The 26302-nt window shown below is 42.4% G+C and overlaps 1 long non-coding RNA gene across 2 annotated transcripts in view; it reads right to left on the bottom strand.

Moving 5' to 3' along the window:
• Nucleotides 1-987: 987 nt before the first annotated feature.
• LOC147004874 (uncharacterized) overlaps nt 988-26302 on the bottom strand; it is a 63344-nt gene continuing 38029 nt past the window's right edge. The window contains exons 4-5 of one of the 2 annotated variants that reach the window (XR_015046811.1): nt 10599-10750; nt 988-1339 (exon numbers count right to left, since the gene is read on the bottom strand). This is a non-coding gene — a long non-coding RNA (uncharacterized LOC147004874). Of the gene's footprint in view, nt 1340-6407; nt 6634-10598; nt 10751-26302 lie in introns of those variants that run through there. The other variant, XR_015046812.1, reaches the window with a different exon arrangement.

Genomic DNA, 26302 nt, shown 5'->3' with positions numbered 1-26302 from the left:
AAGGTACGGTTACCTCCCTCTGCCTCACACAGTGGTTGTGACAGCAGCAAACAAGAAGTTCATATAGCCGAAGAATTAAAGAGGGCACAGAAATCCTAGTTACAGAAACATTGTTTTACATTATATTCTAAGGACCACGCCTCACAGTCTGGGTTTGGAAATAACACCTTCCGGTGAGGCAAGCTTGCGGAGAGGAAGTTGCCCTGTGACATAATGTTTCGGATCGCTCAGTGCCTGACATGGCACTGGAGTGTATTCCCATAGGAATGCTAAAGGTAAGAGACAGGGATATTCTGTCATCTTCTGGAGCCCCGGGGATCCACGGCTTGCAAGGCCTCACTAAAGCACCTGGTCTCCACAACTTTCACACGTGCTGTCTTTACATTTGAGTCTGATCTCAGGCTTCTGAGATCTAGTGACACCATATACAATGTTTATGACAAGACATAAAAAGCCAGGAGACAAGCAGTCTCTATGCACACCATCCCTAGATGGGGTATGCTGGCCAGACTTGTGCAGAGGACTTGAAAGGAAGCCAATCCTTTCCCTTGAGTAAAATATTCCCCAGGCAGAAGCTTCACAGCTCACCTATTTTTGTCTGGACTAATTCATAACAGTCACCAGTTATGAAGGATCTGGCCTTAGGTGGGCAAATGAACGCCTATCTGATATGGACAAGGAGACAGTCATGGATCCACCTCGCCAGCAGGGCTGGTGTCACAGGCACAGCCACCTACAGCAGTTTTCTGTACAGCGCAGAACTCATTCTCTTTTGTACATGGGAGAAACTCATACAGTGGCCATTGATGGCCACCATGACTGTGAGCAGAGTCAGCCTATCAGACAGCAACTCAACCGTGTTTTATTACCACCGAGAAGGAGCAACAGAGGGATCTGGACAAGGAAGGCCTCGTGCTTGTTTTGGTCCTGGCATTTTCCACTTACACAGCCCTGGGAATCCTAAAGAAAACGTATCCTCTTCCCAGCTCTGCTCTGCTCCCATTGTACTCCAATTCCCTCACTGATCAAAGTGGAAACGAAACCCACACAAACACCCCATTGTTAGCTATGAGATATGTACTGGCAACTGCGAGTATTAACAAAATAGTCCTGCTTGTGTCATGGCGAGATGTTGAGACCGGAGGGCGTTCCAGGAGCCTTTCCTGCTTCAGAGGTGTGTCCTGAACTTTTGCCGAGGTGCTGAGGCGACAGGACTTTGGGGTTTTTCCATGATACTCATGTAATGCTGGATTTGATTCATTCAGTATGCACTGGCAGCCTCCGTAGGTTTCTGTGAGAGCTGCTCAGCTGCCGGGCTGAGGCTCAATCCCTGCCAGGTCTCCATAGTAAATACAACATGCACAGAGAGAAAAACAAACATAAAGAATTTATTTTCTTGTGTAAAAGATGACATTGTTTTCAACTTCTGGTCCTACTTCACTTTGTCACTTGAGCATGCTAACTGGGTGTCATGCAAGGATGTCATTCCAGGCACACACACAGAAAACAAGTGCAGATGACTTGATGCACACACATCCAGTGGAGCTGAATGCAGACAGGTTCTGGAAGGACGATGCTGTGACCTTTGTAGACATCCCACACCCTTGCACAGGTGACCAGTGTGGGCTTCTCTAGCTCCAGCCCCAGTAGATCCATGGGTCATGTGACTCCACAGAATGGGAAATTCTTCCTCGATTGTATTTTGCTGTTTCTAAAGGCACATTGCTTCCCACCACTATTGTGCTCAGATCTACTTCCCAATTCTACTTGTAAGCTGTTGCGGCCCGCCCGCGGTCCACAACACGAACGGTTCACTGAGAATGGCAGTTCCCTGCAAAGAGAGGAATCTAGTCGGGGCGGAAGAAACAATGGAGTCAAGACAACATCCTGATCAAGACTCAATTTAATATTTCCAGACACTCAGTTTATAAAGGAAGGGGGAGGGAACCCAATTTCCCGCCAAGTAACTCAGGGTCCAGTAGCAGGACGAACACGTGTGTGCCTCCAGGCAGCAAGGGCAGGTTCCAGCAGTGGGCGTGGCAGGACGAATGAGCCGGTAGCTCCACCCTTGAGCAGGCAGGTTCCAGGCTGGGGGGAAGGGAGGCCACATTTCCCCCCATTAGATAACAAAACAAAAATAAAAAAGGGGGTGGCCTGTGGCAGAAAAATTATCTATGTTCAATAGTTCTGCCTGAGTTCCTAGGGCTAAAGAAAAAACTTGTTTCCGTGGGATTCCCTAACTATTCTAATGGTAAACTGTATCTGGCTGAGACTGTCTTAAAAGCACTGACTGAATACCAGCACTGGGCTGTAGGCTCTGACTTTATAATGCTAATTAGTGCTGAATAGGTAGCTACCTGTTTGCCTTTTAAGTAGGGCGTTGGAACCCTGGCTGAGTTTAGCTAAACAATTTTAGAATAACACTGAACTGATAATTATCCACAATTTTGGGTAAAAGGCAGGGGAACAGTGAGAAGAGATTAAGACTGGCTGGCTCCTAGTACAAGGCCAATTGGCTTTTTTATTTTTTGGGTGGGAGGCAGTGAAGGGCTTGCCCTTACGACAGCAAAGTCTCCAATCTCTCTCCCCCCTATTAATTAAGTTTAAATAGGCAATGCTTAACAGAGGTGATCAAATGATTTTCTCATCCGTAGATGAGTGGGCCTTAACCTTGACTTGGGTGGACATTAGCCTGATTCCTCCCGTGAGCATTGTAACGACTCACATCTGTGGCTCTTGGTATCTTTTGGGGAGGGGAGGCAGAGCCTTAAGTATTTTTGGTTTTTAGCTGGAATCAGATACCAACCTCTTTCAAATCAGGTGTGTCGCACAGGGAACTCAGAAACGGTCAAACTGGACCTTCCCTCCGCAGTAATCTCCTGCGCCAAGCGGTACCCATACCGTATTCATATGATTATGAATCAGTATCGCAATTCTGAGTTATTGCGAGGTCTCTATATGAGACTTGTCAACCTCAGATTTAGCAAGGCCTAGACAAGAATTATGTCAGTATTAACACCATTAATTTTGGTTAAACTAGGAGCTGAAAGTCTTTCCTCTTCATCCCTGTTATTCCCAGTAGCCTGAGGAACTAAGGACACCTTGCAGTAACAGCAAGGGTGAAAAGCCAGAGGCCAGCTAAGGGACTAAGCCTATATCTATCAAAATAAGAACTAATCTTTGTAAATATATATGAAATTTCTACTTCCCTAGCTCTCCTGGTAAATCTAAATCTTATCTTAGACTGAAAAGCCACATGCTGGGATGTCCCTGGAAGGGAGATTAGCAGAACCACCTGTTTGCTCTTAGGGGCGGGGCGGAGAACCGGAGAATGTAGATTGACCTGCTTGAGAGAAGGAAGAATACTAAACAATTAGAGTGTAGTAATGTAAATTTTCTGTTTGGAGAAGTCAAGGTACTTTATTTAGATGCAAATTGTAAAGCTAAAGTTAATTTCCGGCCTCTTGTAGGGGAATTGGCTCAGAGGAAACAGTGTTTTTTGAGAGCTTCCACTCCCAGCTCAAGAGGAATTTTAGTCTTTAGAATGATACTTACGAGGAGAGACAGAATCTGTGTTTACCTGACGAATTAATCTCTCTGGTAGCCACCGTGCTTCATCTTCATCTCGTGAAAAAACACAAACCAAGCCTCTTCCCCAGATTAGAACTGGATCTGGACCCTTCCATTTATTAGTCAGGGCGTCCTTCCATTTTACCAATGCGTAAGAATTAGAAGTAACTGGGTGCCAGTGGCGTTCCGCTGCAGACTGACCTTTAATGTCAGTTTGCAAAAAGTTTAGGACAAATAAGGTAAAGGCAAGGTGAGCCTTTGGTGACTTTGGGGGATATGCTCTGAATTAACTTTGCTAGGTAATTTAGAATATAGGAATCTCTAATAATTGAACTGAATATTAGACCAGTCTAAGATTGAGTTAGAATGGCTGGTCACACTTAAGAAGAGTGAAAAATCATTATGACTCTATTAAATGACTAATTTTACTAAGTCTGAATATACAGTCTCTGATGTACTATTGCCATAAAGTTAAAAGGCTAGAAGCTAGTCCAAACTGGAAAAATGACAAGCAAGGATGGATCTAAAACATGAATTTAATCTTTTAGTCCTTTTAATCAGGACACTGAGTTAACTTACCTGTCAGCTCAGCACACGAATTACCAATATGCTTCTGTAGAGTTCTGTGGAGAGAACTTGTTTTTCCCTTTTCCTAATAAGGTAGCTGTTTTAGGATCAATCTATAAGCCAATAAGTAGACCCTTTTAAGATACTAAAAAGCATTTATTAAATTTGACATTTTAATCTCAAATTTTGAAAATAAAGGTATGTTTTAAATAGTGTGCATGGAAATGCACTAAATAGTATATATGGGGATACAATTTCTCTCTTTTGTCTTTTAAGAGGTTAAAGTTTAAAATTTTACAATATCTAACCTTTTGAATTAATAACTTTTTGGACAAAACATTTTAAATATTTGGCTGTAAAGGGGCAGTGACTGATTGCACTTTCAATCATTTTTCTTAAGGAACGGTTGTAACTAGAAGGCTAGAAAAGTTATTAAGAGTCACACGTGCATAATTTATTTATTTATTAACTAGAAATATGTATAAGCAATTGTAAATTTGAGAATTAATAGTATCTGAGGGACGAACAATTTTAAGTAATTATGAGCTCAGAGATATAGCATTGATTATCAATATATAAATTAAGGTTTGATTGTTCAGCATTTTAAAACACCATCTACAGCACACAACCAGATTATTTGTGCTGGAATAGGGGCAACTGTGTGTCTTAAGACTCCGCCCCACAGCAGCTAGTTGGGCCCACGTGGGCTAACGATTGGCCCGGAGGATGAGAAAAATGACTTTACAATAATGTTTTTTCTGGCCAAAGAATTGTCTTGGGCACAACTAATTTTCAATTACCAATTAACAACAATTATAAAAGCTTTCTTTATTTTTTGTAAAACCTTTTGCAGCAAATCAAAACACCAAATAACAAAAGGATACTGTCTCTGAATCTTTTGGGTGAGAGCAAGGATTTAAGGTAAACTTCCCTTGAGAAGCATTAGTTAATAAAATACTTTCCACTTAGGAAACAATATATACTGAAAGATTAAAACTTTTGGCTTCTTGTAAAGAAGCAGAAACAATAAACATTTTTCTTACATAATGTAAAGCTATATTAGCCATACATAGAGGCAAAATTTTCTAGTGATTACCAGTTTACTAGAAGCAAAAATCTTTGAATTTAAGCATTATTTTAAACATCTGAATAGATCTGTAACACTGTTAAAAAGAAATTTTCTTGAACACAGGGAAAAACTTTTTTAGGCATTGTTTGCAAAACAAAAGAAAGGGCCACAAGCCGCTCTGGGACTGCCCAGAGCCCTGTATTGACTCAAAGGTAAAATACTTTTTAATCTGAGCATCAATCTTAAATTTGCAATCAAACTGCAAGCTGCAGTCAATGGAACAATGGCAGTTTTAACCATAACTTTTAAGTTTTTGTGTAAGGTTAGGATAATACTTACAACTTTGGGAAAGCAAAACCTATGTTTAAAACAATTTATCACTGTTAAAATCAATATTAGAAGCATTACTATCATATTACGAAGTTTGGATATCAATTAATACCTATGAATACCTATTAAAGCAAGCTTTAACGCATTAATAAAGAGGCATTGCTTTATATCTTATCTTAAATTTTACTATTTAGGATAGGAACCACATTAATCATTATCTAAACTAGAAATATCTTAAGAGACTCAGCCTCTGAAGCTTAATCTCAAACTTTAACTCGCTTCAGGGCCTCACCAACTTTCTCCCAGGTTCCACAATCTATCGTTTCTTCTTCTTTGAACCATGGACAACAGCTATTTATCTTATCTAAAAAATTTCTTACTAATTGTACTTCAAGCCTTACTCCTTTTTCCTTAAGCAACTCCTGAAAACTAAACACAATCGCCTGATCCATGATTTTGAACCCTTCTTTCTTCCACCTAAGCAGTTTTCTAAAAAACTGTGGCACACCGCCTGTCTCCGTATCTAGTTCCAATTAACGAAACTGCTGACCCCAAGCAGAAACAGTGTTGGGTCAGCACTGCTTCAAACTTGTTCGTATCCTACCGCATCCCCAGCAACACTCTACAAAACTGAAATTTTTTAGGCTAACGCTAGCATGTACCTGTCCGTTGCTCCGATGCTCCTCCGATACGAAGATTCTTTTCTTTCTTGTGGAGCTCCACACAGCAGTCGTTTCTCTTAGCATCTCTCTGCCATTCTTCAGGTCCCAGTTCTGGCGCCAACTGTTGCGGCCCGCCCGCGGTCCACAACACGAACGGTTCACTGAGAATGGCAGTTCCCTGCAAAGAGAGGAATCTAGTCGGGGCGGAAGAAACAATGGAGTCAAGACAACATCCTGATCAAGACTCAATTTAATATTTCCAGACACTCAGTTTATAAAGGAAGGGGGAGGGAACCCAATTTCCCGCCAAGTAACTCAGGGTCCAGTAGCAGGACGAACACGTGTGTGCCTCCAGGCAGCAAGGGCAGGTTCCAGCAGTGGGCGTGGCAGGACGAATGAGCCGGTAGCTCCACCCTTGAGCAGGCAGGTTCCAGGCTGGGGGGAAGGGAGGCCACAGTAAGCTCTGAGAGCAGACACCCTGTCCACTTGAGTTCAGCATCACCTCTAAGGTGGTGGACAGAGCCTGGCACAGAGGAGGTGACTGGAAATTGTTGACTGAAAGCCAGAACTCTATTTCCTTTCCTCCCTTAAGCATATAAAAGCTGTTGTCTGAAATTGAATAGTTTCTTCACTGTTTACCAAGTGCTAACAACACAGAGACAGGAACATATGCACATACATGCACGCACACACTTGTGCGTGCACCCCCCACCCCACCCCTATTGCCCTGGCTCAGCTGGCTCAGGGCAGTGTAAGCAGTTTGAAGTGTCAGACTGGCAGTACTAAACCTTCAGAATCTTATTAGTGCCATTAAAAATCCCCTTAATTTTTTCCTGTACTATTTTATGTGTTTAACAACAGCCTTACAAGGTTTGCAACTGTCTTTGGTGATTTTTATATGGGAAAATGTTTTCAGGATTGTATGACCGTTAGATATGGATGGACTCAGAGAAAGGGCTTTGGAGGAAAGTCACATGTGAAAATGTGTAAAGCTTTTTACAAAGCTCTAAGAGTACAAGCTATTGTTAAAACAAAACAAAACAAAACAAAACAAACAAACAAACAAACAAAACTAGTCAAACAGAGACAGGTGAAGAAAATAGGAAAAGCTGTCTAATAACTCTTCTATTCTTTTATTTGGAAGATGTTAATTATCTTAGAAGAATATAAAACCTCTTCTAAAGTTTGCTGATATCAAAATACAATGAGTTAGAAATAATGTCCTTTAGTAAGGAGAGGTACAATATTCCTATCTGTCCTTCTGTTCTCTGTTCAGGACAAAACGTTTGATTCAGCCAGGTGACAGCCAGTTCAGCAAAGAAGATTACCGTAAACGCAAGACCTGAGCTCGAGCCATCTTCAGTTCTCACGTAAGACCAAGCTATGGCATATAACTTTTTTTGCTCAGAGATTCCAGTCTAGGGCTCAGTCAACACAGCGATACAGGATGAGCTTGGGCATTTGAAGGTTTGGCTTTAGTACCAGCGAGGAGCGATGTGGAATACTGAAACCATTAAATGTATAAGCAATTCTTTCCTGATTTTTCTAATGACTCAAATGTATGTGTCTACATGTTGGCATGTCTTAACTTATTCATTAAAAAGTCTTTCTTCAATGCCCAGGAGAACATCCAGGTGGAGCAAGACTGAGTATCTCACTTCAAATGACTCATCGCTGCTTTATAAATAAAAGCCCCACATAACTACCAACAAGATAGAAAATAACGCCAAGGAAAGAACAGTCAGTTTCTGAAGGGTCTCAGGAAAGACTATAGGTCAAGCCTTGGCAATGAGCAATATACACGCTTTTCACAGCAGTTAAGATGGTGGTCTCAGGCCAGTTAACTTGCAAATCTCTTACCAGTCTGCAAATTACGTGGCTTTCCATTTCCTTGTGTGACATAACCTAGTGTAAAATGGGTATTTCTAGGTAGTGGAGTGCAGCCTATTAAAGGAAGACTGTACTGGCTAGTTTTGTGTCAACTTGACACAGCTGGAGTTATCACAGAGAAAGGAGCTTCAGTTGAGGAAATGCCTCCATGAGATCCAACTGTAAGGCATTTTCTCAATTAGTGATCAAGGGGGAAAGGCCCCTTGTGGGTGGGACCATCTCTGGGCTGGTAGTCTTGGTTCTATAAGAGAGCAGGCTGAGCAAGCCAGGGGAGGCAAGCCAATAAAGAACATCCCTCCATGGCCTCTGCATCAGCTCCTGCTTTCTGACCTGCTTGAGTTCCAGTCCTGACTTCTTTGGTGATGAACAGCAGTATGGAAGTGTAAGCCAAATAAACCCTTTCCTCCCCAACTTGCTTCTTGGTCATGATATTTGTGCAGGAATAGAAACCCTGACTAAGACAAATACTAAAAATAATTTATCAGTTCAGTCTGAAAGACAGCGATTCTGTTTTTATACATGTATGTAAAAATCAAAGCATTATTTTATCAGCTGGATTTTTCCTGTAAGCAGAAAAATATAGTAACAGTGGGGAATGTTTAAAATGCAGTACCCTAAAGAAAACATACCTCTTAATGTTACCATTAAATTCCAAACATCTTTCTTTGGAATGAAGTCTTTCCCTTTTATTATGTCACTATTGTAAATACAAAATAGACAATACAAACTAGACATCAATATACCTAGTAATAGATATATGTTTGCCCTTGTCCTTTTCTTGGGATATGAAATCATTAGTCTGTGTTTTCCTGCTTACACATGCCAACTTTCAGCAAGAATGGGGTGTCAACTGATGTAACTCACAAGCTGGGCTATCCTCTAAATTTAACAAGGAAAAATATTAAACAAAATTCAACTGGGTTTTCCGTTTTTATTTATAGTTATTGTGTTCAACTTAGGGGGATGAAGATGACTCATCCTATTCCCCCCAATTAATATGCCCAGGGATTCGTTCCTTCACCTGCTCCCAGATGATCACAAAGCCAATTCAAGGTTCTTCCCAGGGCCTCCTCTCCCAAAACAAGCACATTAACTTCCTAGGGAAGCGCAAAGCCTACCTCACCCTTCCCATTGGGGAAGCACCCAGACTCAAGCCCTTTCTGGTGTAGTTATGTAAAAGTCCGAGGGCTTGCCTCACTCCACCCGAAGCTGAGGCCTGTTCTTTAAGTATCCACTTGGGCCGTGTCTTCTCTGAGGCACTGACAAACACTGAACAAAGTAAGATTTATATTTCAAGAGCACACTGTATTTTAGAGAATGCTCCAGAGGTTAAGTATCCAGTGACAGGAATGGAGGGTTTGGAGGCTATGGGATTTCTGAGCTTGGCGTACAGAGGGAAAGAGGAGGAGGCACAAGTACGTTTTGTAAGTTGAACGTTCTTCCTGACTAAGTGACTCTTCTCCTGGACTTCACCTTCCAGGCTGACACTACAGGACCCTGGGGAAGCAGGTTTTGTTGTTTTTCTGTGTAGATGTCAGCCTTCTTGTAGCACATGTGCCAAGAACAGAAGCAGCCATCTCATTCCTTCACTACAATGGCCAACGGTACCACCTCACATTTCCCAACAAGGGCCCCCATCCAGGCCAGGGTCTGGTTTCAGAGCCTCTTTGAGGCTGAAGATGGATTTTTTTTTCCTCCTAAGTTTTAACTCGCTATGTCTGTGGGCAGCTTTCCTTCACTTCTAGCTACTCACACATTTACTACATACAAAGCAGGTTATAAGAAAAGAATTATTGATACTGACTACCAGGGTGCTCCTCTTAGATTCTGTAGGCTGCAGCCAGATGGACTATAAAGAGAAAGTGGAGTTAATGAATGGTAAAGCTTATTATGGCCTTGGTTCTGAATGAGACAAAGAACAGGAGGACTCAAGTTCTCTCCCAAAACAGGGCCTCAGATCCTCTCTACTCTGGCCCATGATGCTTCCATTGGGCTGGGAAGTGATAGTCACTCAGGTCATTCAGGTTCACTGTCAAGTTCATTTCTCTAGTCCCTGAAGCATCACAGTTTCAGAAGAGTGTGTTATCTGGCCTGCCTGGGCCAGTGGTGTGCCTGTTTCTCAAGTTATACCACAGAACACAGGTGGCACTCCTCCTGCCTGCCCTACCCTTACCCAAGCTGTGCCTTCCACATTATGTATGCAACATAAAAACCCAGGTTATAGCAAAACTCATTTAGAAATGTCTAACTGACTCCTCCCTAGTGGTTAAGGTGCCAACAGGCTATTTCTGTGATTGGTTCCCATCCATAACAAACCCAGTCAGATGTGTCTGAGGGCATAGTAAGCAAAGCCTTTGCTTTCCTCTTAGCCACAGCTAGTGAAAAAAGCACACAGACATTCCGTTCACAGACTAAGTGTGGGCAGAAACAGCAGGAGGAGCATGAAGGGGGCAGTTTGTCAATTAAAACAGGAAGACTACGTTTAATGCCAGGACAATGATCTCACTCACCAGCGAGGTAAGGGCCATCTGAAAACTACAGATGCAGCCAGCTTTATCTGTCCACTGCTGGTCACCAGAATGTTCTGCAGTTTCAGATCGTGATGCACTACTCTGTGAGAATGAAAAAAGTCCAGACCTTGGAGAAGCTGAAACATCATATCCTGTAGGAAACAACAAACATACAACAGTCAGCAGATGCTCAAATCAGTGTGTGCGAGCCACAGAATTCCCAGCAGTCACCTGAAATGATGCCAGTCTCCCCCCTTCTCATGCTCCCACAGGACACCATCAAACACAATGCCCCGTGAGTATTATATTAGGAAAGGACAGCTTAAGAATAGTCAGACTGGCGGTTCCTCAGAAAACTGGACATAGTACTACCGGTAGATCCAGCAATACCTCTCCTGGGCATATACCCAGAAGATGTTCCAACTGGTAAGAAGGACACATGCTCCACTATGTTCATAGCAGCCCTATTTATAATAGCCAGAATCTGGAAAGAACCCAGATGTCATTCAACAGAGGAATGGATACAGAAAATGTGGTATATTTACACAATGGAGTACTACTCCGCTATTAAAAACAATGAATTTATGAAATTCTTGGGCAAATGGATGCATCTGGAGGATATCATCCTGAGTTAGGTAACCCAATCACAAAAGAAGTCACTTGATATGCACTCACTGATAAGTGGATATTAGCCCAGAAACCTAGAATACCCAAGATACAACTTCCAAAACACAAGAAAATCAAGAAGGAAGACCAACTATTGGATACTTGATTCCTCCCTAGAATAGGGAATAAAATGTTCATGGAAGGAGTTGCAGAGACAAAGTTTAGAGCTAAGACGAAAGGATGGATCATCCAGGGACTGCCCCACCCAGGTATCCATCCCATAATCAGCCACCAAACCCAGACACTATTGCATATGCCAGCAAGATTTTGCTGAAAGAACCCTGATATAGCTGTCTCTTGTAAGTCTATGCCAGTGCCTGGCAAATACAGAAGTGGGTGCTCACAGTCATCTATAGGATGGAACACAGGGCCCCCAATGGAGAAGCTAGAGAAAGTACCCAAGAGCTGAAGGGGTCTGCAACCCTATAGGTAGAACAACAATATGAACTAATCAGTACCCCCAGAACTCGTGTCTCTAGCTGCATATGTGCAGAAGATAGCCTAGTTGGCCATCATTGGGAAGAGAGGACCGTTGGTCTAGCAAACTTTATATGCCCCAGTACAGGGGAATGCCAAGGCCAAGAAGTGGGTGTGGGTGGGTAGGGGAGCAAGGAGTGGGGGAGGGTATAGGGGACTTTTGGGATAGCATTTGAAATGTAAATGAAGAAAATATCTAATAAAAATTTTAAAAAGACCCCCCCCCCAAAAGAATAGTTTTCCCTGGTGTAGGAAATGTTCCAAAAGGCTAAACCTCAAACAATCACTGGTGGTTAGTGCTGGGGGTGGGGGTGGGGATGGGGATGGGGGGACAAAGCATAAGGACTGAGCGAACTTAGGGGGTTGAATTTTACTTCACATACCTTTATTCATTAAGTAATTTCAACTGTCAGTATATAGCAAATGATATAATTTAAGTATTTTCAAAATTGTTATTTTTATAGTGCTTATACCTAAGTGTCACTTCTCTGTTTAGCAAGTTTTCTGTTTAGCAACTTATTTAGCCTAAACCACAACTCTGAGATAAGTCGCCCTATTTTCATAGGTCAAGAAACTAACATACTGAAGTAAGCTAGATATTGGGTCAAGGTCACAACACCAGGGTACTGATTTAGTGAAGAGTGTAAAACCAAAACAAAATACAAAACAATGTAAATCTCTTAACACAGTCCTTTATTATTTAAACAGGAAAGAAATACAGAAAGCAAGGCAAGCTATTTAAAGTCCCCGACTCGGTGTTTTCACTATGGCTGTTTCTCCTGCCATCTCTACCCTGAACTTAAGATGATTGTTTCCCGTGATAGATGGTAAATGCCTGAGCTGTGAGCCAAAATAAAGCTCTTCTCTCTCAAGTACAGTCAGATACCCTGTCACAGCAACATAACAGTTACTAATACATACTTGATGTGGGAAGACAGATTGTTGCTGTGATAAACCTGGACACATGGCTCACAAATGGTTAGAAGTGGTCTACAGGAAGCATGCAGGAGGAGTCCTAGGATGCTGGAAGCAGAACAAACTTACAGGAACATTCCACTGAGAGTGTGCAAGGCCAGAGTGCCAAATGTGGACAGCAGACGGCCATCATGAACTTTCAGACAAAACAAGAATTCAACCAGGGATCGGAGTGCAGATAACTGACAAGATAAGTAAATGTGACTGAGTTGTGCTGTACCCTGAATGGCTGAGTGAGGCTAAATTGAAACCTAATGGGATTGTTAGGCAGAGGATACTTTAAGATAACAGAGTGACCAGGCTGTGGTGTGGTCACTGTTCATTGCATTTAGACAGGTTTATAGTAGGATTTCAAAACCAAAAATGGAACAAGATAGTGAAAAGAAAAAAGAAAAATCTGCAATTTGAGAGCACAGAGTGCCCTAGAGCCGTGGACAGGGCTGAGGACGGAGGCGAAAGCAATTTCAGCTGTAAAGGAGATTAATACATGACGAGAAAGAGAAGCCACACTCTCCATGAAGACAAGGGGCCTCTGTGGTCCCACTCATAAAAGAGGTCAGAGTATAAAACTGTAAGCTCATTTTAAAATCTGACATCTGAAAACAGAATCCCAGATTTAAAAGCAATAAGCCTGAGCAAAGAATAGCATCACATAGATCGCCTATTCCAAAGGGCTGCACAGGGAGACATTTCCCCTGGTTTGCTTGCAGGTGCTTGGACGCCACTGCAGCCATCTCAAGCTGGCATCAGACCTCATCACTTAGGGTGCTGTTGCCAGGCAAGCAGAATGTAGCAGTTACAAGGTAATAGATGCTCACCTCAAGGTTCCAGAAGAAAAGAAACAATGTGTAGTAGGGAGAGAGAAGTTGGGAAGAAGATCTAAGAAGCTGATGTGTACAGCTGTGGAAGGGAAGAAGCCTATATTTCAATGGAGACTACATACTATTGGAGATGATAGCAATGAGTTTCAGTCATGCTTTCATTGCTATCCTTCTGATCTTCCCTTTTGCAATCAATGAGAGTGTTTGCTCCATGTTACAATACATTGTAAGAATGTAGCTTGTTTTCCATCTTTACAGGGGCTCACAGCTAAGAGTTCACCCTGAATTTTTTAACCGTTCCACTTATTAACTCTGGGGATTCTTGAAGGTAGACTGAATAAAGTTTGTATTAATTATGAAGTGGTCATGAGTCTTTGAGGGCCAGGAATGCAGTGCTATGGTTTGGATGTGAAATACTCCTCACAGGTCCTCTGTTTCTTGGCTGTCTCATACTTTAGCTGCTATAGCTGTGACCTGCTGCCACCACTGCACCTGCCTATGACAGGCTATTCTAAACTGTGAGCCCAAACTAATCTCTCTCCAACTGAGTTGTGTCTGTTCAGTATTTGATTAGGACAGCAGAAACATAACTAAGAGCACTGCTAAATCAGTTCACTGAGAACAGCATATGGTTTGGGGGTAATTTTCTAGAGTTTAGAATTCTGTCTTCTGAAAATCAAATTCTTCACTCTTCCACCTGTCACATGGAGAAAACAGCATTTACTTTTCCTAATAAGAGGTTCAAATCAACCAACATAATGCAACATTTGAGGAGAGTTTCAGACACACTGGAAGCATTTAGCAGATGGGAATTATTACGGGGGAGAGGGGAATCGCTGTTTGCCTCCTGTTTCCTGGGAGAGCCAGATTCACAAACAACTAAAGGAACACATAGGCAGCCAACACTGTAAGGTCAGTGTCCACAAGGTGCAAAGAGGGCCCAGGCAATGACACGGGAGTGTGGGCATGATTTCTGAGGCTCCTAATGGGCATTCTGAGCTGGCAGGAGCTACCTCCTAAGCTTCCAAATGTATGATGGACCTGCTCTGGTGAGGGGTGGCCTTGCAATACTTGGGGACTAATATCAGTCAACAACTGTGCGAAAGCAAAGCACAGGCTACCAAACCGAGTTGTCTTCTGCGGAGGCAAATCCATCTTTATTGGGAACACATGCACACAGCATTTTTAAAAAGCATGACTAACTTCAAGTAATGTCATGCTGGCTCATCATGCTAACTTCCTGTCCACTAACTATCATTCTCTTAAAGTAGCACAGGGAGAGAAATCTGCTTGGTTCACACTGAATTGTTCAAACGAAAGGAGACAATTCACAGTATAAAAGCTAAAAACTTGGACTAACTTATTAATTAATAAAGCCCACGTGAACTTATAAAACGCCTGAACTGTAGAGTAAAAGAGTATGCATTGCCTCTGTGTTTTATATAGAGCATTATATAAAACTAGTAGTTATAAACAACCATCAGTTTAAAGATGAACTGTATGCAGCAGAGGAAGGAAACCTACATATAATTTAACTGCTGAGAACAGAGAAAATGTCACTGTTAAACAATCTTTGTGGATCTTTCTGTTTCCTTTTTGACACATACATTATATTTATAGACATGAAAATGTATTTAATTAATGGTTAGTATGTTTGTGTGCTAAATTACAATTTATTGGATTGGAAGAAAGGTTACTTACTGGGTAGAAGCCCTTGCTGTACAAGTTTGATGGCCTCAGTTCAACCTCTGGAACCCACAGTGGAAGGAGAAAAGTGACTCCAAAAGTTTGCCCCTAGACTTCACAAGCACACATGCACAGGCAGGGGCACATGCAGAGCATCCATGCAAGCGCAAAGCTATTGGGAAGCTGTTGTAAGTTACTTCCTACTTTTATACAACATAATTTTAGTGGCTACGTAGTCTTCTTTCCTGAGTAATGTCATAACTATATTACTTGGCTTTCTTTGATGTCACTTTGGCACCTAGAGGAGAGGTGCCAAAATGTTTGTTTAGAGCAGTGGTTCTCAACTTGGGGGTTGTGACCTCTTTGATGGTAGAAAGACCATAGACCATAGAAAACACATTACAACTTATAACAGTAGCAAAATTTTGGTTATAAAGTAGACAGGAAAATAATTTTATGGCTGGGGCAGGGGGTCACCACAATATAAGAAACTGTATCCCTAGACTGCCTTGACCTACCAGCTTCAAAAATGACAGAGAGTCTTATATTTATTTACGAATGCTTAGGTCTTATAGCGAGGCTTGTTCCCAACTAGCTCACATAACTTCATTAACTAGTTCATTCTAATCTATGTTCTGTCATGTGGCTCATTATCTCTCCTTCAGCCCTGACACCCGTTCCTTCCTCCATGTCTAGCTGGCAAATCTCTAGCAGCTGATTTCTTCCCAGACTCTCTATCTCTGCCTGGAGGCCCCACCTTTCCTCTCTTGCCCTATGTATAGGCCCACAACCCTTTATGAAGCCAATCAGGAGGAGATGGAGAAGAACGTTTGTGAAACACTGAGACAGATGATGCTTAATAAAAAACAATACCAAAGTCTGCACAGTGCTTAGCTCTCCGCTGGCACAGAAATCAAGATTTGAAAAATAAAGACAACCTTTACCCAGTGCACAGGAAGATTACCTCAGCCAAGTCTCTCAGCATCAGGAAGGGTGAGAATCACCGACTTAAAGGCTAATGGGACTTGCTAAAACCACACCTAACATGGATTAAATAGTATGGATCCACGTACCCTCTTTCAGTCAGTCCATGCTAATGACACCTGCGAATAGTTGTTCTATGTAAGAATGTATCAATCAGAGCTGGGCATGGTGGTGGCATGCCTTTAATCCCAGCAGTTGAGAGGCAGAGGCATGCAGACCATTGAGTTTGAGGTTAGCCTCATCTACAGAGTGAGTTCCAGGACAGACAGGGACACACAGAGAAACCTTGTCTGGAGGGCAGGAGGACACTCCAAACTTGGAACTGTGTCTTAATTTGGAACCCAACTCCACAGAACAGTAATAATGAACGAACTCCAGTATCATTCAAGAATCTGCTTCAGTTACAAGAAGTGCTTTTTTAAAATAAAGAATTCAAAGGGTTATCTTCATGCTTTATCTCACATTATAGTGTTATAAACCATACCATCAAACAGTTCAAGATTTTAATATAAATTATTCTGTCCTATACAAGTCCCAAATACCCCGAAGTAGCTCAACTGAGGCAGTGCAATGAGACCAGAGATCCATGAACCCCAGGGTACTCCCAACTTGACCCTTCCAGGTAAACACACCTTCAGATGATTCCGCTAAAACCCATCAAGCATAGTTTTGGTACAAACGGCCTGTGCTGAGCTGTCACGTGGAGGGCCAACTCTCTCTGCCTAAGCCATGTGACAAGAAGCACATTGTCACAGAATTCTAGGGCAGAGAAAGGCTGGCTCTGGGTGACAGTGGCTTCGAAGGAAGTCAGCCCTCTGCTGCTCCCTCAGAGACTCCAGACATCCCAGGAATCTCCAAGACTTGCTAATGTTGTTTTCAGGGGCTCTAGCACTTGAATCTGCTTACTGCTTTAAATAAAAAATAAGCAAACTAAAAATGACACCGAGGCTTATAATGGTTAAAAGGTTTATGATAGGGTCCTACTTTCCATCTACAGATGCACAGGCTAGTTTTCCAATGATACTGAAATAGCCAACATAGACCATCTGACAAGTCTCAGAAATGGCAGTTTTAAAATGAAAATGACTAAGTAAAAATGAATGTATGCGTGTATATAATATTATGATATATACATATGTATATGTATATATTTGAGCTATTTGCTCAGGTTCTCAAAGTTTATTCCTAAAAATGTACAAATGTTTATTCATTCAAAAATTAAAAATAAGACACATAACAACGTAGACAGTACCACTTATTTTTCCCCTTATAATGCACAAGCCACATTCTTTCCAAAGACGTCATTACAGTTTCTTCAGAGCTGGGTGATGTGGCACCTACCTGTAATCTGAACACTCAGGACCTGGAGCTTGAGGCCAGCTTGGATTGCACAGCAAGAACTGGCCCTTCCAATAAAGCCCCAACCCTACATATGCATAATATCTTGTTCCCAAAGAGTGTCTGGAGTCTGCGGTTGAAAATGTCAAATGTAAAGCAGGACTTGTCCAGCCAACCTGGTGGCAGCAGATTGAACGAAGGCAGGTATTATGGGTAAGGAGGTGTGGTGCAGGCTATCTGAGCCAGCCCACAGGAAGTGATGATGGTTAAGTCAGAGGGAGACCAGCAGTGAAGGCCAGTAGTCCCAGAATCAATTTTTCCTTATTACTAATACTGATACACACATTGTTAATTGTAGTACAGGAAAGCGCTGACTTCCTACTTTGGACCATTTTAACTTAGTGCTCAATACTAAGCCTGAGAGCCAACGTTACTACCTGGGAGCCGATCTGTATAACCGTTTCATCTCACAAAACTTGAAACTCTGTAGACTCCACCACAACTCCTACTTTCCTCTCCTCTCAACCCTGGCAACTACCTTTCCTCTGGTTTTCCTCCAGAAACCTCACGTGTGGAATCAGCGTGTATCATTTGGAATTGCCCATTTTCTTAGAGTAAGTCTCTATGAGGGGCTGTGTAATCAGCTCATCCTTTTCAAGGCTGTATAGTATTTAAACACATTAATTCCCACCCGTTCATCCAGGGATGAACACAGACTGCCCTTGGGTGTTGGCTTCTGTGGAAATAGGCTGCTTGGAACGTAGGTGTGCAATTATCTCCTCTTTCAAATCCTTTGGATACATTACTCAGAGGGGTTTGCTGGATCTACTCCTAGCACCTTAAAAAAAAACCCTCAGTTCTTCCACAAAATGGTGCAATATTTTAAAATATAGAACTAAACAGAGACTAGCACGGCCATGCTAAGGTCCTGTTCAAGGAATCATGTGGGTTAACTCACCCCTCGGGAGATTGTGCCCATAGCTTTCTACACTATACAACTTTCCACACTACACCACACCTTTCTACACTAAGCACATCAAGCTTACACTTTTGACTTATCTCAAAGCTCCAAAGGCGCCTGCTCCTATTGCATTCTCTGGTCAATTTCTAATGGTTATGACAATCTTTAGGGACTTCTATACACAGTCCTGTATGGATAAGACTGACTTCTCACATCAGCTCACAAGAAAATGTTGCCCTCAAAACCCACAAAGAGCAATAAGCTCTTAGGAAGTGAGGGCCGGCTTAAGGTAGATTCTCTCTCTCTCTCTCTCTCTTTTAATTTTTTATAAGATATTTTCTTCATTTACATTTCAAATGCTATCCCATAAGTCCCCTATACTCTCCCTCTTCCCTGCTGCCCTACCCACCCACTCCCACTTCTTGGCCCTGGCATTCCCCTGTTCTTGGGCATATAAAGTTTGCAAGAGCAATGGGCCTCTCTTCCCAATGATGGCTGACTAGGCCATCTTCTGCTACATATGCAGGTAGAGACACGAGCTCTGGGGCTACTGGTTAGTTCATATTGTTTTTCTACCTATAGGGTTGCAGACCCCTTCAGCTCCTTTGGTACTTTCTCTAGCTCCTGCATTGGGGGCCCTGTGTTCCATCCTATTCCATCCTATACATCCACTTCTGTATTTTCCAGACACTGGCATAGCATCATATGAGACAGCTATACCAGGGCCCCTTCAGCAAAATCTTGCTGGCATATGCAATAGTGTCTGGGTTTGGTGGCTGATTATGGGATGGATCCCCGGGTCGGGTAGTCTTTGGGTAGTCCATCATTTCATCTTAGCTCGAAACTTTGTCTCTGTAATTTTTCATGGGTATGTTGTTCCCTATTCTAAGGAGGAAGGAAGTATCCACCCATTGGTCTTCCCTCTTCTTGATTTTCTTGTGTTTTGCATATTGTACCTTGGGTATTCTAAGTTTCTGGGCTAATATCCACTTACCAGTGAGTGCATATCAAGTGACTTCTTTTGTGATTGGGTTACCTCACTCAGGATGATATCTTCCAGATAAGGTAGATTCTTTAAAACACTCAGCTCTATGAATAGTAAATTTGAAGTGGACAATTAATCAAACCTTGAGACAGGCTCCAAGAGTCACACATGAGCTCTGTTCCAAAGAAGAGTCTGGTTGGCCTGTGCCCATTGGCTTCCTCTTTACTTAGTGCCTGTCACTGGGCGTGAGGGAAATGGGACAGCAGGGTGGCAAGCCACATCACAGCACCTCACAGAGAAACAAAGGCCCGAGACCTCAGAAGTGCAGGCCTTAGTCAAATGGATAAAAGCATGGCCTATGTGGCTGTTTTTAATTATTTATTTTTTTGTGTGTATAAATCTAATTCATCGAGTGGCAGTTTAAGGAGTCTGTATTATTATTATTATTATTCCCTAGAGGCGGTGAAAATGCTGAGACAGCAAAGACTCGGCCTCAATTACACAGAAACGAGAAGCTCCCTTTCAGCAAAAGTCAAAATGGCACTGGTATTCAGGGGACAAAGCAATGACATAAATGGACAGGCTGGAGGAAGAATCATTACCTCATCACAATGGCTATTATTAACCCACTGTAGAAAGTCATCAGGAAACAAAACTACAAACATGCAATGTTAATTATAACTTCTTCCGAGAAGGATATAAACCCCAGCACTGTAGAAACAGAAACGTATGAAGCTGAAGTACTCGGGTTGCTGGCCAGTGACCCAAATGATCCTGGATTTATTCACCTCGTTCTGCGAAGCTTTCTTTAAAAACTGGATGGCCCACTGGGACCATTTCCCCATTTCCCTGCATGTCCTAAATGAAATAACAGCCTCACACTTTTCAACAGTCATGCCTTTCTCTGTTCTCCTTCTCGATTCCTTCTTTTGAGAGTCTCTCTGGTTACTTCACACTTCCCTCCTCAATGGGGTAACGTGTAACGGAAGTTAGTATCCGTGGGAAGAGGACACAGTCACCTGCCTGCCTGCTTGTCTTCTGCACAGACACTGTGGTGGACAGCTGGGAAGGGATGGTCCAAGGATACCAGGACAATTTTATTTCCACTCACAAGCAACTGATCCAGGGGTGGGCAGGGTGGACAGGCCTGTGTGGGTGAGCAATCAGTCTGGAGAAGCGCTCTCCTCCTCGGTTAGAGGAGCACAGCCGAGGGCGCTCACCTTCCTTCCACCTCCCACCAGCCTCTACCCATGGAAAGAAAATGAACTAACTGGATTCAGAGCTAAGAATTTGTGCTTACTAGTCATATAAACTAAGGCAGGTCCCTCTCATCATTGTGAGTCTTTGTTCCTATGTCTACAAAAAGGAAACAACCTCAAAAGGGGAGATTTAGACAGGTTCTAAACTATCTGTATACTTATGTTATACTATCTATCATTGTCTATCATCTATCTATCTATCTATCTATCTATCTATCTATCTATCTATCTATCTATCATCTATATATCAATCCACATCTTAGAACACATTATGTAGAATATTATATTCTAAAGCACTTAATATATTTTAAATTACACACACTGACCAGCTACCATTTATTTAAGAGAACTATGAAGCACCTACAACATAGAAGACATCACATTAGGCACTGTTACCAAACAGCACCCAGAGACTGGGGCCCAAGGGGCTCTTTAACAAGGATAGAAGATGTGAGCTTGTACCTACACACTTCAAGCTGGTTTGTGACAAGGACCACATGCGCTCTTATATGCACTGAGGCTGAAGGAGCTTCTGAGCCAACCTGAGCCGTGGGCTAGATCTGTCTGGTGTGGGGAAGTGTCTGGCATGTAAGAGAACACTAGAAGAGAGAAGTTTAAAGAGAGCTTGGGGCTTCAGAGTGAGGAGCCCAGCTGCATCCTCACCAGACAGGACCCTGGAGAGGACACCTAAAGCAGTACCACACTACAGAGAGCTTCATTGCTGGGTCTTTAAAGTATCGTATCTTACAGTTAGTGTGGATAAGGAATACAGACTAGGAGGTTATTATTCAAAGTTTAGCATATAGGATGAACAGAAGGTGAAAAAAGAGGTTGTTAATCTACTAAGGGCACAAACTAGAATAACAAAAAGAGAGTAAAGAAAAATAGCAATCAACGGGACCAATGTGATCTTTCATTTTCATGGGTAAAACTACACTGTGATGTCTTCTGAGAGGTTGGTCACATCTCATCCACCAACATCTTGTCTCATGTTCCTTATTGTAAAGAATGGACAACACTCTCTCGTAGAGTGGTTGTGAGGAAACTCCCAGAGTGAGGAATGGGCTCCAGAGTGGCATCATTAAATAGAGGCTCCATAGTCATCATTGGCCAGGGCACTGGCACACACGGCCATCCTACACTTTGGCTTTCCATCTTCCCAAACACTTGTTATTAGGATCAAGAAACAACTGTGCCCCCATCAAAGTACAGAATCTTTGAACAGTTAGCATTTTAACTGAATCAAGTGTCATGTGGCCTGTACTTAATTTGAAACTCCACAGTTTTCTAGCCTTAGATCTGGAAGGATCTTCAGAATTTATGTTAGTACTCAGTGAGCAGAGTAATAAATAATCCAACTTTCTAAGGTACATGCAATTTTTTTTTCTAGTCTACACTTAGAGAAACTTTTCTCTGGGGCCCTCCAATGATTGAAGGTTCCTTCAAATTGTCTTCTGAGTGTTCTTGCACATCAACACCTATATAACTCAACTATGTAATTTTAAATTTTACTTAGTGGTTACACACACATGCTATAGAGGAGGGGGTTTGGTAAGGTTTCTCATGTAATTATTTCCAGTTGCTTTCTCAGCTTAACAAATAAGAACTAGAATTGTGACTTTATTTACATATGTTATCCATTACTGACCTGTGCACATTCCAGTACAGAGAGGTGGGGAGTGATGTTCAATGGTGGTGGTGGGTGGGGTTCAGTGGTGGGGGGAGGAATGGGAATGGATTCTGAAAAGAACACTTAGCTTCATTTGATCAAAAATGGCCTTTACAAGGGTTTTTATTATGGGTTATAAAAGACTGCTTACCACAGTGTTACCTCTTCACTTGAAAAAGAAAGGCCCTTGCACAGTGGTAAGAGACTTAGAACAGCACAGAGAATAAACTCGGCCACGTGACTCCAATGCTAGGGAAAAAATATCAATCTGTCCACCCACTAATACATGTGCATGGGAATGAACGCAGGTCTAAAAATACACTGTGATTCAGTAATTCTATTTCTGGAAACTCACCCTACAGACCGAACAGCTCAAGTTTATAATAGATCAAAACAGAAAGGCTTGGTGCTATTTTGCTTAAAAGACTTAAGAGAACCCCTCCCACCTAAAAAAAACCCTGAAAATCCTGGGAAAATAACCCCAAATATTCACCAGTGGTAAATTAATTCTGCATTCACTAATTTCACTCTGACATGTCCTAACCTCCAGTGTGTTAGAGACTTGGCCTTCAGCTTGACACTACAGGGAGAAACTAGAGACTTTAAGACGTGGGACTGTGAAGGTTTAGGTCACTGGGGCATGCTCTCAAAATGCGGGAGATACCCTGTTCTCCTTTTCCTTTACCATTTACTCATTTTGGTTTACATATGTATGCCTGTGTGAGGTTAGGTGGATGTCCTGAAACTGATGTGATAGATGGTTGTGAACTGCCATGGGAGTACTGGGAAATGGAACAGTCCTCTGCTACAGCAGAAAGTGCTCTCAACCACTGAGCCATCTCTCCAGCACCTCTGTTCCACTCTTTCTTGTATGTTACCAGATGTAGACAGCTAGCACCACCACACTCTGCTGTCTCCTTACATGCCCCAGCAACAGTCAACAGATGTTGGATGGGAACATCAATCTATCTCTGTTCTACTTATACTCCAATCTGCCACGTATTTCTCACAACACTGGAAAAACAGTATCCTCGAAATATAAGAGGAAGCCATAGAACGATGGGTAACTGTAGCATGTAAATTAAAAAGCGAAAAGAGCCTTACTGTGACACATCAACATCTTAATTTTAGTTTAATGAAGAAAAGGTGAGCAGCTACAGAGTAAGGTTCTGTAAGTCTACTATGTCATCCACATACAGTGTTAAAGGCAGAGATGATTCTGAAGGGCACAAGAAATCCATTTGGTTTATTTAATTTATTGGTTTATATTATTTAAAAGAGTGTCCTGTAGAACAGGCTGGCCTTCAACTCCTGTCTCTGCCTTCCATGTGTTAGGATCACTGGTTTGTGTCACCATGACTGAGCATAAACAATATTAAAAAATGTGTCTGGTTGTTTTCTAGTGTTTACTAGTTTTTTTTTTTAACAAAGCACTGTTTTGTGGATTTCAGTGTTTGTTTGCAAGTATACACATGTACCACAAGCATACCTTCTGCCTGCGGAGGCCATAAGAAAGTGGTGGATCATCTAGAACTGAGCTTGTCAGCCTTATTTATAATAGCCAGAAGCTGGAAAGAACCCATGTGTCCCTTAATAGAGGAATGGATACAGAAAATGTGGTACATCTACACAATGGAGTACTACTCAGCTATTAAAAACAATGGATTTATGAAATTCTTGGACAAATGGATGTATCTGGAGGATATCATCCTTAGTGAGGTAACCTAATCACAAAAGAAGTCATTAGATATGCACTCACTGATAAGTGGATATTAGCCCAGAAACTTAGAATACCCAAAATACAATTTGCAAGACACAATAACATCAAGAAGAGGGAAGACCAATGGGTGGATACTTCATTCCTCCTTAGAATAGGGAACAAAATACCCATGAAAGGAGTTACAGAGACAAAGTTTGGAGCTAAGACGACATGATGGACTATCCAGAGACTACCCCACCCGAAGATCCGTCCCATAATCAGCCACCAAACCCAGACACTATTGCATATGCCAGAAAGATTTTGCTGAAGGGACCCTAGTATAGCTGTCTCGTATGAGGCTATGCCAGTGCATGCTCACAGTCATCTATAAGATAGACACAGGGCTCCCAATGGAGAAGCTAGAGAAAGCACCCAGTAAGTTAAAGGGGTTTGCAACCCTATAGGTGGAACAACAATATGAATTAACCAGTACCCCCAGAGCTCATGTCTCTAGCTGCATATGTAGCAGAAGATGGCCTAGTTGGCCATCACTGGGAAGAGAGACCCCTTGGTACTGCAAACTTTATATGCCCCAGTACAGGGGAATGCCAGGGCCAAGAAGTGGGAGTGGGTGGGTAGGGGAGCAGGGCAGGGGGAGGGTATAGGGGTCTTTTGGGATAGCATTTGAAATGTATATAAAGAAAATATCTAATAAAAATAGAAAAAAAAAACTGAGCTTGTGAGCTGTGATGTAGGTGCTAGAGCACTGTCCTTTTCGTGAGAAGCAAGAGCTCTGATCCACTGAACCTTCTTTCCAGCCCTAAACTTTCTTCTTTCTTCCTTCCCTCCCCTCCCCCTCCCCTCTCCTCCCCCTCCACTCCCTTTCCCCTCTCCTCCCCCTCCACTCCCTTTCCCCTCTTCCTCCCCTCCCCTCCCCTCCCCTCCCCTCCCCTCCCCTCCCCTCCCTCCCTCCCTCCCCTCCCCTCCCCTCCCTTCCCCTCCCCTCCCCTCCCCTTGTTTCTTCAAGTCATGGTTTCTCTGTGTGGACCTGGCCACCCTGGAACTCTCTCTGTAGACCAGACTGGAACTACTGCTGCCTCCTGAATGCTGAGATTAAAGGCATGTGCCTCTGCTGTCCCTAAACTTTCTTAATTTAACTGTTTAGAATATTTTAAGATGAAAACCAAACCAATAGTGCTTTTGCACAGCAACTTTGAACTTCTGTTTGCTAAGAGTAAAATTCATAAAAGCTGACAGGCACAAATCCCCAATATTAAACACATGCACACATGTACGCTCGCATACATGCACACACAAACCACTCAGAAACAAATGAATAGCCCAGGCAGCCGAGCTGCAGCAAGTAGCAGCATTTTATCTCCTGTTGACTACTTCTGCATGCCTGGCTGCTGGATCCTGCTTTTACTTCTGAGTGTTCCAGTCGGTGTGCAATGGAAAACTCTTCACACGAGCTCCCTGAACTTACGATGGCATGTTGTGTGTTCTATAGTTAGACACTTTATAATGAAATTTTATAGGGTTGACCTTTCAGAGGGTCTGAAGACTTTTAATAGCAACTTAGACAACTCATATATTATCAGCAAGAAAGTAATAGAACAGAGAGCCAGGCCAAGAGGAAAACAGGTTTTATGGACACCAAACAGATTAAGTCATGTTGGCAAACCATAAAGGCCTATTTGCAAAATCTACTTGAGAGGCATCAGGAGAGAGATTGCTGGGAGAGCACTGTGACTCTCAAGGTCTTCTCATCTGAAACACTGGGAGGAACTACAAAATACAAGTTGCCTTCTGTCCAACCAGGGCAGTGGACTACACACAAAACAGTGTCTCTGACTTGCACACCTTTGTAGCTGCTCTCCAGATAAAGAAACTGAAGCTCAAGGAGCTTAAGCGACTTGCTCAGACGAGTAACCAAGTGTCATGTTGCCAGGGGCTTTCACCACATCAATAGATAAATAAAATATGCAGACACTGCCTTCTGGGTCTTTGGATTATGGGAGTATCAAACGATACTGAGGGCTAGAGTGTAGGTATGACAACCCCACCAGCCATTCCTCTCCAGGACCTATGGAATTCAGGTCTCCTGAGACAAATGTCGTAAGGCAATTCTGTAACTTATGATCAATGGAGAAAGTAAACTAAAAGCCAGTGTCCAAAGCCAGC

This window comes from Mus caroli, unplaced genomic scaffold, assembly GCF_978045245.1.
Source record: "Mus caroli unplaced genomic scaffold, Mus_caroli_1 scaffold_4, whole genome shotgun sequence".
Classification (NCBI taxonomy): domain Eukaryota; kingdom Metazoa; phylum Chordata; class Mammalia; order Rodentia; family Muridae; genus Mus; species Mus caroli.
The sequence above is the reverse complement of the archived record's forward strand: the minus strand, read 5'-3'. Positions and strand labels throughout refer to the sequence as shown.